We start from the raw sequence: 16539 nt of genomic DNA, 5'->3' as shown, positions 1-16539 counted from the left end.
AGAAGTTCATGGGAAATCAAAAGATGTTTATTTTGGTGCAAAAATTTTGAAATCCATAGTTTTTTCGTGATACACATTTTTCATGGACTTTTTGAAGACCCCTCGTATAGACGAGGTATTTGTTTTGTTCCACACAAGCTTGCCAAAGGCATCCTGCTACACCAGGAACTAACCAGGAAACGTGAGTACACCATCTCACCCGTGGTCAGCTTTTGAAAAGCTGCAGAAAAACCTGCCCCCACATATAGGAAGAATATTATCTGAAAAGCCCTGTAACGAAAGTCACTCAGATGGAGGTGCTTCCGATCTCTAGCTCTGTGAAATTAGGCAAATTACTGAACCACTCTGTGTCAGTCATACTTGTAGTAGGAAGATGCTGCAATGATCCACGTGGGTTGGTGCATATGAAGCATTTAGAACAACACCAGCTACACAACGAACACTCAATATAAGTTAACTTTTGTTGTCATCATTGTGTTTATTACATGAGTTTAAGAGTTATTTGATGTGATATCAAATTCCATGGCAAAAAGCCCGAGGTGGGCGTTACGGCTCAGTGGGTTAAGCTGGGATGCCCTTATCCCGTAAGGGGTGCCTGAGATCCAACCTCACCTCCACTTCTAAGCCAGCTCCCTAGTGCATCCTGGGAGGCAGCAGAGATGGCCCAAATGCTTGGGCTCCTGCCACCCACATGGGAGACCCAGCTGGAGCTCCTGGCTCCTGGGTTTGGCTTGGCTCTTGCAGGCATTTAGGGAGTAAACTAGAGGCTGGAAGGTTGATCCCTACCCCCCAACACACACACCTTTCAAATAAGTGAATAAATAAATTTTCAAAAGACTGGCTTCAGAGCCTTAAGAGATCATCGCTCGAGGAGTTTGCCATTTTCTCTCAGAAAATGGGTTTAAAGCAGAGAAGGACAGACATAGGTGAAAATCACATGCGTTCCCTGGAACGTCGTATGCTTCTGTCACAGAATCTTTTTTTTTTTTTTTTTTTTGCAAAAATGAAAATCAGTACGTACAGCATCTCCAGGTTGGCTAGCTTTTGTGACAGTTTCAGGGCCTTTTTTTGTTCCTTCTGCCAACTCAGAATTCTCCATTTTCATTAATCTTTCCATGTACTTTATGACAAATGATCTTGATGACAAATAATTAAGATCCTTTTATGATAAAATAGCACTTAACTATGCATGTGGGCTGCTGTAAGGGTTAAAGCTGGGTTTATGGCTTAACTCTAGTAAGAATCTGCTGAGTCACATACTGACCTGTGAAGTGCTGTGTAATTCAAACTCCTCATGTAATAAATTCCCTGTTAAATAGGAAATACACAGGGTATATGTTCAAATCCATTTTATAAACACTGTTCTCTTGTCTGCCATATTAAATTAGTTCAAGCAGCAAATAGTTTAAGAGAAAGCAAGTGTTACTAACCAGCTACTTATGGCCCCTCCAAATGTATATGTTGATCAAAGCAGGAGGTAGAAAATGGTGAGGTTTATCAGATGAACGCATAAATCATGACAACATTCAATCAACATCTGAATGATAACTACAACAAGATCTGGAAGGAAAGAGTACTGTGACAAGTGTCACCAAACATTACTGAAATAAGTCAGAAATGGAGTCAGCTGGTTCAAATCTGCACACGGACATTCAGGAAGAAAAAGTGTGTCCCCTCCTCTCCCCGGGCACATAGCTGGGTTGTATTCACCAGTATCCTGTAGAGTTCAGGGGGTGTCCTGCTTGATGGAGCGCAGGCAGGGGTGTTGTCCACCCTTTCACTCTGGACAAAGCAGGAGGCTAAAAGCCTTGGAAGCAGCAATCCGCCCTCACTGATGGAGTCCTCCCTTGATGAGGGCAGAGCCGCCCCATCGAAGGAGCCTGGACCCCTGAATGGCTGTGGCTGGAGGCCCCTTCTCTTTCCCACCCGGGACTGTGTCATGAGCCATAAATAAACTTTAACTGTGATAGAGAAATTTGGGAGTTGGTTTTTTTTTTAAACAGCAGTTAGCATAGCCTGACTAATCCAGAAATTCTACAAAACTGGTAAAATGTAAATTGATGTTTCCTCTGGTGAAGCGGAATGCACCCTCTTGAAAACATTGAAAAGCACTCCCATCTCTGGTGAGTAATTTTATGAGGTGCCTGTGGCAAGTGGTAAGAAGAGACTGAAGGCAAAACACCCTTGCATCAGTCTGAGTGCCATTAGCTCTTTTCAGCTTGGCCATCCAAAGCCGACCTGGAAACCTTACACTATTAGAGTGACCAGTTTCAATTGTAATATTCCACAAGGCAATACAGTTTTAAACTATTAATTTCATCACATATGTGTGTGTGTGTGTGTGTGTGTGTGTGTTTAATTTGAGAAGCAGAGAGACATGGGGCCAGTGCTGTGGCATAGCCGGTAAAACCGCCACCTGCAGTGCTAGCATTCCATATGTTCACTGGTTTGAGTCCTGGCTGCTCCATTTCTGATCCAGCTCTCTGCTGTGGCCTGGGAAAGCAGTAGAAGATGGCTCAAGTTCTTGGGCTCCTACACCTATGCGGGAGATATGGAAGAAGCTTCTGGCTTCGGGTTAGCCCAGCTCCAGCCACTGCAGCCATTTGGGGGAGTAAACCAGCTGGTGGAAGACTTCTCTCTCTGCTTCTGCCTCTCTGTAACTCTGCCTTTCAAATAAATAAATAAATCTTAAAAAAAAAAAAAAAAACACAGAAAAACAAACAGACTGAGAGATCTCCCATCTGCTGATTCATTCCCCAAATGTGCTTGCAGCAGCTGGAGTTGGGCGGGCTGGAGCCAGGAGGCAGGAACTCCGTCCAGGTCTCCCTCATGGATGTCAGGGACTCAACCATGTGGGCCATCATTTGCTGCATCCCAGGTATACATTAGCATGAAGCTGGACTGGAAACATCTGGGACACTAGCCCACACCAATCCACATACTGCAACATATCGGTATGCCGGATGGTATCTAAGTCAATGTACCAAAGGCTGGCCTCACTTCTGTGTCCTTGTTTCCACTGATATTCATGTAAAACCTGCACTTCTTCATGGAAATGTGTAAGGAGAGATACACCGGGCTGGCCCACTGTACCCAGGTACTCAGGGGCTACTGCTTGCTGACCGTAACATTGGCCAACTGTTTCCTTCCCTTCTTTTCTTTTGGTATGAGGCCACTCAGAAAAAAATTGGCATGATTATGACTTGCATTGTTGAATTAAAAATAAAGACAAAAAAGTAGATTCATAAAAGGCAAATAAGTGGAAGAGGATAGCAATAAAAAGGGTACTACTTTAAGATGAGATTTTTTGAAATCAGCATATGAAAGAGTTACCTGTACTCCCATGTTTATTGCAGCTCAACTCACAATAGCTAAAATATGTAATCAAACCAAATGCTCATCAACTGAAGACTGGATAAAGAAATTATGGGATATGTACACCATGGAATACTACACAGTGGTAAAAAAAATAAACCAACGAAATCTGGTCATTTTGCAACAAAATGGATGAAACTGGAAACCATCATACTTAGTGAAATAAACCAGTCCCAAAAGGACAAATACCATATGTTCTCCCTGACCTGTGATAACTAATAGAGCACCTAAAAGGCCATCTACAGAAGTGAAACTGATACTTCGAGAAGCGATGATTTTGAACAGCCCTTGTCTCAACTATTGAGGAACAGTTTTTTCCCTCACACTATTTGTTGAACTCTTTACTTAACATAGAGTTAATCATATGTGTATAAAGTTAATGGGAAATAGATCTTAGTGAAAAATAAGAATGGGAATAGGAGAGGGAGGAGGCAGAGGAGTGGAAGGGTGGGTGGGGGGACAGTGGGAAGAATCACCATGTTCCTAAAGTTATAATTATGAAATGTATGAAGTTTGTATTCCTTCAATAAAAGGTTTCTGGGGAAAAATAAAATAAAATGACATTTTGTTTATTAAGATTTATTTTATTTGTTTGATTTATTTTATTTGTTTGAAAATCAGAGTTAACAGAGGGGGGGGGGGTCTTCCATTCACTGGTTTACTTCCCAAATGGCTACAACAGCCAGGGCTGGGCCAGGCTGAGGCCAGGAGCTTCATTTAGGTCTCCCACGTGGATGTAGGGGCCCAAGGACTTGAGCCGCTGCTTTCCCAGGTGCATTAGCCGGGAGCTGGATCAGAAGTGGAGCAACTAGGACTCAAACCGGTGCCCATATGGGATGCTGGCATCGTAGGTGGCAGGTTAACCCTTTATGCCACAATGCCGGCCCATAAAATGTCATTTTTAGCTTTTCATTTGAAACCATTTCAGATTTACAAAGAAGTTGCAGTTTCCCCTTACATATATATTTCGCCTAAGTTTCCTGAGTGCTAACATCCTACAATTCTCAAAATCAAGAAAGTGTTATTGATAGACTACTTTCATTAATGCACAGGCTTTATCTGAGAGTTCAGCTGTCCCACGAGCGTACTTTCTCTGGCCCAGGACCCCCCCCCCCCCCCACAGCGTCGGGAACTCTGCATCTGGAGGCCTGCATTCTAGTCTACTGTAACTGGAAAAGTTCCTCAAGGTTCTATCTTCTTTTTCTGGTTTTTAATGACATGGACATTTGCAGAATTCCTCTAAGTTTAGGCTTGCCCGAGTGGTCCTCATGCTGAAGTTCAGGTTTTGCATCTCTGTTAAGATTAGCACAGAAGGGATTCCCCGCGGCCTCACGGGGCAGTTTTCATCATTTAGCTCTTATGCAGCTGTCGGCGTCTCCACAGTAAAGCTACTCTTTCCTCCTTTGCAATTAATGACCCTCTTGTGGGGATACCACGTAAAACTGAATGTAGGGGTGGGCGTCGTGGGGCAGCAGGTTAAGCTGCCCCTTGCGAGGCCGGCATCCCATACTGGGGTGCTGATTCCAGTCCTGACTACTCTGATTCTGATCCAGCTCCTTGCTAATGTGCCAGGGGTGGGGGCAGCAGATCACGGCTCAGGCACTTGCACCCCTGCCATCTATGTGGGAGACTCAGATTGGAGCTCCCGGCTCCTGGCCTCAGCCTGGCCCAGTCCTGGCTGTTGCAGCCATTTGGGGAGTGAACCAACATTGGAAGATCTCTCTCTGTTCCTCTCTGTCTCTCTCCCTGTTGAATAAATAAAGCTTTAGAAAAAAAAGAGAGACTGTGTGTACACTTTATTTCTCTTGATAGTTTCATCCTCAAATGTCAGCATCCATTAATGATCTCTGCCTAACAATTATTGCTATAATTGGAGTTGGACAAACAGTAATTTCTTTCTACATTTATTAGTTGGAATTCTACTAAATGGAAAAGTTTCCCTATTCACTCATTCAGAACAGATGGGTTTATTAAATAGATTACAGGGGCTGGCACTGTGGCACAGCGGGTTAACGCCCTGGCCTGAAGCACTGGCATCCCATATGGGAAGCAGTTCTAGTCCCGGCTGCTCCTCTTCCGATCCAGCTCTCTGCTGTGGCCTGGGAAAGCAGTAGAAGGTGGCCCAACTTCTTGGGCCCTGCACCCACATAGGAGACTGGGAATAAGCTCCTGGCTCCTGGCTTTGGATTGGCGCAGCTCTGGCCATTGCGGCCATATGGGGAGTGAACCATCAGATGGAAGACCTCTCTCTGTCTCTACCTTTCTCTGTAACTCTATCTTTCAAATAAATAAAATAAATCTTTTTAAAAAATAGGTTACAATGCAGTACTATCATTATTTGCTTATTCTTCAAATCATTCCAGAGTTGAGGTTAAAGTGGATCCTAGTTTTATACCTCCACAATGCTTGCCACAGGCGTGCTCACACCATTGGCTAAGCTGTGGAAGAATCTAATGGGAGGAGATACCAATCAACCTTTCTTTACAGAATTTTTTCTAAACAATTCAAACAGCCTGACAGTTGTTAAGGAGGCCATTGTCTGGGACCAGGGCCATGCATGGAGGGGTGAGGGGCAAGAGACCAGACTGTCATGTTGGGGTTGCCAGGGCCTAAGTTCCACCTCAAACCCAAACTGTTATGCGACTTTTCCAGAAATCAGGCGAATGAGAGCACAACCTGTGGGGAGCAATCCGGACTGGACTGAGTTACTGGAATTAAGACTTATTCTATGCATCTGCTCTCCCACAATATGGCGCTGGGAGAGAAGTAAACAGCTTCTGCACAGCTGCCTCCAGTTCAATCAATAAACTGTAGGACTTGCTCCTGATTGGAGGAGAGCAGCGTACTCGGCGTGTGGGCAGCCGAGTTGGGATTGGCGGAGGAGGACTATAAAGGAGGAGAGAGACGGCATGCATCAGGAACATCTATGGAGAACATCTAGCTGAAGGAACACCTGTGCAGCCCCCGAGAAGAGCCGGCCGGCGGTGTGCCGCTCCCCTGCGGAAGTGGGGAATGTGGCCAGGGGGAACTGCCCTTCCACAGAGGTGGAAGGGATAGTAGCCAACCCGGGAAGAACCAGCAGCAAACCTGGGGAGGGCCGAGCAGACGAAAGAACAGCGCAGGGTTCAGTGTCGTTCCCCCACGAAGACGGGGAGCGACATAGTGGTGCCGTGACTCGGATAGGAAACCTAGGACGGATAGCAAACTTAGGAGGGAAGAAACGGGAAGAAGCAGGAAAATACCAGAGAGAGAGACTAGCAAACAGCCTAGGGAAAAGCCGGACGAAAAGGGTGCTGGAAGAAGCTATTGAAAGCCTAGGCATAGACTCGAAACAGCCTAGGGAAAAGCCGGACGAAAAAGGAGCCGGAAGAAGCTATTGAAAGCCTAGGCATAGACTCGGATACGGACTACGGGGGGAAGCTGGGAGAAATCTTTAAGGTCGAAAGTGAAAGCTAGAACAAACAGACTCGGATGCGGACTGTGGGGAGAGGCCAGGAGAAATGAGAGGAATATTGTTGGAAGAAAACTTAAGGAAACATACCGGGTGGAGAAAAATGTTAGGGAGGATGAAGCCGCGAGTGCAGGCCGAGGCGGAGACATAAGCCACCTTGGAATTCTTCAAGTCACCCCGGGGAGCAAGAGGCGAAGATCTGGAACCAGAGGCAGAGACGTGGGCCGCCAGGTTGGAATTCGCCAGGTTAGTCCGGGGAACTTGGACTGAATGCCGGTGGTGGCGGAAACATTCGCGGAAGCCGCCGCATGCAGAGAGAGCACGGGGCGTGAATAGATGGGGAACGCCGGGGCTGGCGCGAGGCCGTGGTGCGGGCGCGAAGTGCGTGGAGACCGCGGAGCGTGCGCGCAGAGCCAGGAACCCGCCGAGCCAGGAACCCGCCGGCGGGGCGAGGCGCCGGGAAGCTGCGCGGAGCCGTGAAGCTGCCGGCAGGGCGAGGCGCCGGGAAGCCGCGGGGATAAGAGAAACAGAAGTTTAGAAGTAAAAGAGAAATAGGAATGCTGGAAGATAGAAGTAAAATGGGAGAAATAGGAATGCCCGGAGATAGAGAAATAGAGAAAAATAAGGCCTCCCCTCAACATGGCAATGAGAAAGCTTGGATTTGGTCTGCCTGATTAAGTGAGGCGATGAGCACGATGAGCACCTGCGGCGGCTAGCAGCTTATGCGCCGCAGGCCACCGAAGACAGGCACGAATTAACATCAGTAAGGCCTCCCCACAAAAAGGCAATGAGAAGGCTTGGATTCGGTTTGCCTGATAGAGCTTGTAAGCCCCTGCAGGCAGAGCAAAGCATGCGCTGCAGGGCACCGAACACAGGCACGCATCAGCGCCTAAAAACCTCCTCACAATGGCGAAGAGAGGACCCGGATTCGGTTTGCCTGATAGGACTTGTAAGAGCCTGTGGCAACTCTAGCAAGTAGAGCAGAGTGTGTGCCGCGGGACACCGAAGACAGGCGCGTATCAACGCCAAAAATAAAAAGAAAGGGGGATCTGTGGGGAGCAATCCGGACTGGACTGAGTTACTGGAATTAAGACTTATTCTATGCATCTGCTCTCCCACAATATGGCGCTGGGAGAGAAGTAAACAGCTTCTGCACAGCTGCCTCCAGTTCAACCAATAAACTGTAGGACTTGCTCCTGATTGGAGAGCAGCGTGCTCGGCGTGTGGGCAGCCGAGTTGGGATTGGCGGAGGAGGACTATAAAGGAGGAGAGAGACGGCATGCATCAGGAACATCTATGGAGAACATCTAGCTGAAGGAACACCTGTGCAGCCCCCGAGAAGAGCCGGCCGGCGGTGTGCCGCTCCCCTGCGGAAGTGGGGAATGTGGCCAGGGGGAACTGCCCTTCCACAGAGGTGGAAGGGATAGTAGCCAACCCGGGAAGAACCAGCAGCAAACCTGGGGAGGGCCGAGCAGACGAAAGAACAGCGCAGGGTTCAGTGTCGTTCCCCCACGAAGACGGGGAGCGACACAACCTTCCCCACCAAGCACACCCGCGGGATGACGCGGTGTTCCTCAGCCTAAACCCTGCGCAGGGGAAACAGCTGGAAGTCACCTGGTGCTCACCGGTCACTTCCTTTCCTCAGGTCTGTGTCCCTGTCCCCGCTATACAAGAAAAGCCACTTCTTAAAAATGCATTTATTTATTTGAGAGGCAGAGCAAGAGAGAGATCTTCCATCTGCTGGTTCACCCCCCAGTTGGCTGCAATGGCCAGGCTGGACCAGGCCAAAGCTGGGAGCCTGAGCTCCATCCAGGTCTCTATGTGGATGGCAGGGGCCCAAGAACTTGGGTCGTCTTCCACTGCTTTCACGTGTATTAGCAGGGAGTTGGATCAGAAGTGCAGCAACCAGGACTCAAACCAAGGATCTGATGTGGTATGCTAACATTGCAGAGGGGTGTGCCACACACTGGACCCAAGGAGCATAATTTTGAAATGACCAATTCGCTTTTTTTGTTCTTTCTTTCTGCCTTTTTTTTTTTTTTTGATCCCTCTGCATAAAACCAACTCTTACGCTCAGCCGATCAGAACACTCACTCTATTTATGGAGTGAGGTGGCGCCCAATTCTAGAACACACAAGGCAGCCAATTAAGACTTTAAATGGTTGTAATTTTGTTCTTTGACACTGGAAACACACAATAAAAAGCATAACGTAATTTAAAAGTAAGAGGGAAAATTGGTACAAAGGAAAAACTGAAGCTGAAGATTTAATGAGAATAAGAATGAGGCTTGTGCTCAAAATGGGAACTTGGCCATCTATGCACTGCTGAGAACGGAAAGCAGGTCTTTTGTGTAATAGGGTGCCATTCTGTGATGATAGATAATGAAACCAGTGTTGCTGACTTCTCCAAGGTCAGTTTGAAACTAGCTTTCAGAGCAGGGATGAAGGGGTAAGTTTGAAACCAGCTTTCAGAGTGGGGATGAAGGGGTAAGTGTGTCTTTTTGGTTTTGACTTTTGTTTTAAAGAAGCAAGTGTAACTACCAAAATCTTCCAACTCAAATTGCCTTAATTTTAAACAGATGTCCAAAGGGCAAAGAGTGGTCAACAAAACAGAGCATCACACAAAGAATGAGCAAGAACAGAGGGAAAGGGGGAGGGATGGAGTGGGAGACTATGGAAGCGGGGAGGAGGGGGGGGGCTGGGGAAGGGAGAGGGAGTCTTGCTGATGAACCCCACTTGTGCCAGCTTCTGAGCCTGCACAGCTTATTTCTATCGGGACTCACAACCCCACTCTGTTTATGGAAAACAGCAGCGTAAAGCCAAGCTCTCCTCCAGAGAACTACCAGGGCAAGCGGGGCCCGGGGACAGAGCAGTGCACCATGCCCCACGAGAGGCAGGCAGCTGTGCCCTATATAAAGGCCAGTAGCAGCCCAGCAAGGCAAAAAGAGAACCCAGTGATCATCAGGAAGATGATTTCTGCTCTGCCGAAAGGATAAACAGATTTTGTCCCTGCAAACTGAAGTTACAGCTCCAGGAAAGCAACCCACCAGGGCCTGCTCCTGTCCTACCCCGGGCTCACAATCCTGCTCCTGTCCTACCCCGTGCTCACGTTCCTGCTCCTGTCCTGTGCCCACGCTCCTGCTCCTGACCTGCCCCGTGCCCACATTCCTGCTCCTGTCCTGTGCCCACGCTCCTGCTCCTGACCTGCCCCGTGCCCACATTCCTGCTCCTGTCCTGTGCCCACATTCCTGCTCCTGTCCTACCCTGTGCCCATGTTCCTGCTCCTGTCCTGTGCCCACATTCCTGCTCCTGTCCTACCCCGTGCCCACATTCCTGCTCCTGTCCTGTGCCCACATTCCTGCTCCTGTCCTACCCTGTGCCCATGTTCCTGCTCCTGTCCTGTGCCCACGCTCCTGCTCCTGTCCTACCCCGTGCTCAATTCCTGCTCCTGTCCTGTGCCCACGTTCCTGCTCCTGTCCTACCCCGTGCCCACATTCCTGCTCCTGTCCTGTGCCCACATTCCTGCTCCTGTCCTACCCTGTGCCCATGTTCCTGCTCCTGTCCTGTGCCCACGTTCCTGCTCCTGTCCTACCCCGTGCTCAATTCCTGCTCCTGTCCTGTGCCCACGTTCCTGCTCCTGTCCTGTGCCCACGTTCCTGCTCCTGTCCTACCCCGTGCTCACGTTCCTGCTCCTGTCCTGTGCCCACGTTCCTGCTCCTGTCCTGTGCCCACGCTCCTGCTCCTGTCCTGTGCCCACGCTCCTGCTCCTGTCCTGTGCCCACGCTCCTGCTCCTGTCCTGTGCCCACGCTCCTGCTCCTGTCCTACCACGTGCCCATGTTCCTGCTCCTGTCCTACCTCGTGCCCACGTTCCTGCTCCTGTCCTGTGCCCACGTTCCTGCTCCTGTCCTGTGCTCACATTCCTGCTCCTGTCCTACCCCGTGCTCACGTTCCTGCTCCTGTCCTACCTCGTGCCCACGCTCCTGCTCCTGTCCTGTGCCCACGTTCCTGCTCCTGTCCTGTGCCCACGTTCCTGCTCCTGTCCTGTGCCCACATTCCTGCTCCTGTCCTACCCTGTGCCCACGTTCCTGCTCCTGTCCTGTGCTCACGTTCCTTTCACCGCAGGGCTTCGCAGCGGATGTGAGTGTGGCTTTCTAAAGGGGACCGCTACATAACGCGTTTTCCAAAGGTGTCTGGGGTGTGCTGCAGCGACCACATAGGCCATGGTTCTCAGACATCAGCGTACTTGGGGATCTCCTGGGAGCCGTGTTAACACACAGACTGTCCCGCTCCACTCTGGGGTTTCTGATTGGCCAGGAGTGAGGGGCACCCAGGAATCCCCATTTCTCACTTGGTCTCTGGTAACACTGAAGCCGCTGGCCCGGGAACACGGGACACACTGAGTTCCCACATGTTTTCAGGGTCCTTTGTATCTTACAACTCCAACTAGGAGTTGGACAAAAGTAAGTCTCACCTCATTGGAAGTTGCTGCGAAACCTCAGTATGGTGTGTTTCAAGGTGTGGACCGAGAGCTACTCGTGAGTCCCTGCAATTCTCACTCACAGTTGCTGTACACGACTGCACGTTTCCACCATAAAGAAGCATTCATTGGCTTACAGCCAATTGTTTTGGACTGCATCGCATTGGTGAGCTATTGAGAGAAATCATAGATTTTTCATGGGGATATTTTTCAACAGGAGGTATTCCAGGTTTTGGGTTTGTTTTCTGCTTTTCTTTAAAATGTTTGGTTTCATTAAAATGTTTTCAGGGATTAAACTACTTCTAGACTCTTCTTGGAGCTATTGAAGTTTCTTTGTCACCATGGTTAAGAGGGAAGATAGGGAAAATATCAACCAAGAATTTCGAGAGCTGTAAATCCTGAGTGTTAGGACCAAACCTAGTTTACAATCCAATTTTTAATCGAAGACCTCTGCGTAGATACTGCCTTTGTGCCATAAGTGTCCAGGAGTGTTTGCAGCTCAGCTAATCCAATATCTGCCTTTTCACTGAACGTGCTTCTCTTCTGCCGGTCTCGGGCGCAGGAGGGAAGCCAGCACTGAGGTTCGGTATTTGTTATTGTGCTAGCGATGAGCAATCGCAGTCTGGGTTCATACCTATTGTTCAAAAGTGAGTATTTGGCCAAGCCCGCAGGTTGGGACACAGGCAGAGGGTGTGTTTTGTGATGTGTAACACTTCCAGCCGCGTGCAGCAGCCCCTGGTACAGAAAGGAATTCATATTTCTTCAGGAAAATACGTGACTCTTTCCAGTCCATGGCAGCAAGACACGGAATAGTTTTATAATGGTTGCAACTTGCTACCAAATTAGTTCAAGTTATATTTCTCTTTTACTTTAAAATCAGCTTTAATGAAATATGATTATCTGGGCTGGCACCGTGGCTCACTTGGCTAATCCTCCACCTGTGGCGCCGGCACCCCGGGTTCTAGTCCAGGTTGGAGCGCCGGTTCTGTCCCGGTTGCTCCTCTTCCAGTCCAGCTCTCTGCTGTGGCCCAGGAGTGCAGTGGAGGATGGCCCAAGTCCTTGGGCCCTGCACCTGCATGGGACCAGGAGGAAGCACCTGGCTCCTGGCTTCCAATCAGCGCAGTGCGCCGGCTGTAGCAGCCATTTGTGGGGTGAACCAATGGAAGGAAGACCTATCTCCTCTCTCACTGTCTAACTCTGCCTGTCAAAAAGAAAAGGAAGGAAGGAAGGAAGGAAGGAAGGAAGGAAGGAAGGAAGGAAGGAAGGAAGGAAGGAAGGAAGGAATATAATTATCTGGGGCGGGCGCTGTGGCTCAGTGGGTTAATGCCCTGGCCTGAAGCGCCTGGCTCCTGGCTTCGGATCAGTGCAGCTCCAGCCGTTGCGGCCATCTGGGGAGTGAAGCATCAGATGGAAGACTCTCTCTCTCTCTCTCTCTCTCTCTCTCTCTCTCTCCTCTCTGTGTAACTCTGACTTTCAAATAAATAAATACATCTTTAAAAAAAGAAGTATAATTGCCATCCCATAACGTTCCCCATTTTAAAGTGTACAATGCAGCGGTTCTCAGTATATACGCATGAGCTGTGGATCCACCACTCCTGTCTAATTTTAGAATACATTAACCATTCCGCATGTCTCCCTCTTCTGGCCCTCGGCGGCCAACAGTCTACTTTCTGTCCCTGTGAATTTGCCTGTTTGGGGCAGCTGGTACTAACGCAGTCTCAGTGGGCCTGTTGTGACTGCCTTCCTTTGCTGGCCATGATGCGTTGAGGGTTCCTCCACACTACAGCCTGTATCAGCACGCGGTGGTGCAGTGCTCCTCCCTTTGCATGGCAGGGTAATATTCCACTCTATGGCTTTCCTACATTTTGCTTAACCATTTATTAGTGAACATCTGGGTTTCCCACATTTTGATTATTCTGAATACTGCTGCTATAAGAAATCAGATACAAGTTTTTGCATAATCATGCAGGTGTACACCCTGAGTGGAATTGCTGGGCCACATGGTAGTTATTTTGAATTATTTTGAGGAACTGGAAACTATTTTTTTCAAAATTGATCGCACCATTTTACATCTCCATCAGCAATGTATGGGATTTCCAGTTTCTCTTCATCTTTGCCAATACGTGCTCATCACGGGTGTCGACTAACTTTGAAGTGGTGTTTCAATGTGATTCCTTGTTTTTTAAAGATTTATTTATTTATTTGGAAGGCAGAATTACAGAGGCAAAGGCAGAGAGGGAGAAGTCTTCCATCCACTGATTAACTCCCCAAATGGTCACAATGGCCAGAGTTGAGCTGATATGAAGCCAGGAGCCAGGAGCTTCTTCCAGGTCTCCCACACGGGTGCAGGGCCCAAGCACTTGGGCCATCTTCTACTGCTTTTCCAGGTCATAGCAGAGAGCTGGATCGAAGTTGAGCAGCCAGAACTCAAATTGGCATACATATGGGAATGCCAGCGCCGCAGGTGGCAGCTTTACCTGCTAAGCCCCTCAATATGGTCTTGATTTTTATTTCCCTAGTGGCTAATGATGGTGACCTTGTGTGTGTGTGTGTGTGTGTGTGTAAACTTATCACTCATGTCTATATCTTCTCTGGAGAAATGTTTATGCAAATTCTTTGTCCACTTTTAAAGTTATTTATTTACTTTGTATTGCTGAGTTGTAATAGTTCCTGCAGTTTCCTTGGATTGTTATAAGCTTTTGGTTAATTTGCAGCATTTTGAAAAAGCAGATCCTACGTGTTTCCATCTCGTAACCGTCATGGAGTACCTGATTTCCCAAGGCTCTTTTTCTGCCATTGCAGGGGTGCTTCCCAAGGCCACATTTTATAAGCTTATAGAAAATATTTCATTTCCAGGCCGGCGCTGCGGCTCACTAGGCTAATCCTCCGCCTTGTGGCGCCGGCACACCGGGTTCTAGTCCAGGTTGGGGCGCCGGAGTCTGTCCCGGTTGCCCCTCTTCCAGGCCAGCTCTCTGCTGTGGCCAGGGAGTGCAGTGGAGGATGGCCCAGGTGCTTGGGCCCTGCACCCCATGGGAGACCAGGAAAAGCACCTGGCTCCTGGCTCCTGCCATCGGATCAGCACGGTGCGCCGGCCGCGGCGGCCATTGGAGGGTGAACCAACGGCAAAGGAAGACCTTTCTCTCTGTCTCTCTCTCTCACTGTCCACTCTGCCTGTCAAAAAAAAAAATTTCATTTCTCAAAACTTTCTTGAACTGTAGAATTGTGAATAAGGTTTTTCTGTAAATATAAATAATGCCCTCATTTTTACATGGTAATTCACCACCTCGGTGTACATGTAATTTGAATAAAAGAGATAAAAAAAATCATGTAGCTGACAACTAGTCTTTTCACAATCCCATACAAGAGGTAGTTAGAATGCAAAGCCCCAATTTTTTATGTGGTTCTTTGTAATAATGCTTCCCTCATGAAGAGGGAAAATAATACCAGTGCTAATGTAGACTCATTTTATATTAAGAAACATTTGTGGGGCCGGTGCTATGGTGCAACGGGTTAAGCCACAGCCTGTGGTGCTGGCATCCCATATGGGTGCTGGTTCAAGTCCCTGCTGCTCCCTGCTAATGCACCTGGGAAAACAGCCGAAGATGGCCCACATCCTTGGGCCCCTGTGCCTGCATGGGAGACCCGGAGGAAGCTCCTGGCTCTTGGATGCAGCCTAGCCCAGTCCAGGCATAGGCAGCCATTTGGAGAAATAACTAGCAGATGGAAGACTGATCTCTCTGTCTCTTCTGTCTCTGTAACTCTTTCAAATAAAAAAGAATAAAATTTATTAAAAGAAGAAACATTTATTAGTTTTCATAGAACAAACTAAAATCCAAGTATTTTGGTTTTTACTGCCATAAAGTAGAGGTAATATAAAATTTAATTAAAGCTGTAATTCTTGGGGCTGGCACAATAGCCTAGCAGGTGAAGCCTCTGCCTGCGGTGCCAGCATCCCATATGGGCACCGGTTCAAGTCCCGGCTGCTCCACTTCTGATCCGGCTCTCTGCTATTGCCTTGGAGGGCAGTGGGGGATGGCCCATGTGCTTGGGCCCCTGCCCCCACGTGGGAGACCTGGAGGAAGCTCCTGGCTCCTGGCTTTGGATCATCCCAGCTCTGGTTGTTATGGCCATTTGGGGAGTGGACCAGCAGGTAGAAGATCTCTCTCTCTCTCTCTCTCTCTCTCTCTCTCTCTCTCTCCCCCTCTCTCTCTCTCTCTGCCTCTGTGTAACTCTGCCTTTTAAATTAATAAATAAATCTTTTTTTTTTTAAAAAAGTTGCAGTTCTTTTACAAATTTACTGTGACAAGGGACTCAAAGTTCAATAGGTTATTTTGCTTGGGTGTTTTAAAACAAGGCCTGTTCATAAAATTAAATGTGAGTTTGTAACTGGCCCATTTCTAGCTTCTATACCTCTGCTTGCTTGATTATGGCCAAGGCCACTAGACTGTGGTTTCTCCTGTCTACTCCCAGCTGCAGACACAGGATAGCACAGGTGGCGTCAAGGTTACAAAAAACCTGGCGAATTAGCTAACTGCTTCTCGCTTCTGTGTGCCTGCTTTCTGCTGGCACAGGCTCACACGCATAATCAAATGTCTGATGAAAAGTAGGTCCTGCCTTTACAAAGCCCCCACCACTGCTCGGGCTGTCTCTCCGGACCTGCTCTGTGAGAGCGCAGTCGCCAGCTGGCTAATGAAGACTCCTAATTTGACTTCAAAAGTCTCCTGTGTTTTAATCCGTGTGCCCCACAACATTACAAGTTTCACTGACAACTAATATCTCTGTGGTTTTATATATATACATATATATATATTTTCTGTTCTTTAAAAATATAAGCTTTTAAAAATTGGCTTAGTTGGGGCCGGCACTGTGGCACAGTGGGTTAACACCCTGGCCTGAAGGCATCCCATATGGGCGCCGGTTCAAGACCTGGCTGCTCCGCTCCTCTTCCCATCCAGCTCTCTGCTGTGGCCTGGGATAGCAGAAGAAGATAACCCAAGTCCTTGGGCCCCTGCACCCGTGTGGGAGACCAGGAAGAAGCTCCTGGCTCCTGGCTTCGGATCAGCACAGCTCCGGCCGTTGCGGCCATCTGGGGAGTGAACCAGCGGATGGAAAATCGATCTCTCTATGCCTCTCCTCTCTTTGTGTAACTGTGACTTTCAAATAAATAAATACATAAACAAATCTTTAAAAATATTGGCTTAGCTAGAACTTCAGGTGTCATGTTTTGCTTCTGTTT

The sequence above is a fragment of the Oryctolagus cuniculus genome, chromosome 13, assembly GCF_051225735.1.
Source record: "Oryctolagus cuniculus isolate XC-2025 breed Fujian yellow rabbit chromosome 13, ASM5122573v1, whole genome shotgun sequence".
Lineage (NCBI taxonomy): Eukaryota > Metazoa > Chordata > Mammalia > Lagomorpha > Leporidae > Oryctolagus > Oryctolagus cuniculus.
Note: the sequence above shows the minus strand (reverse complement) of the source record.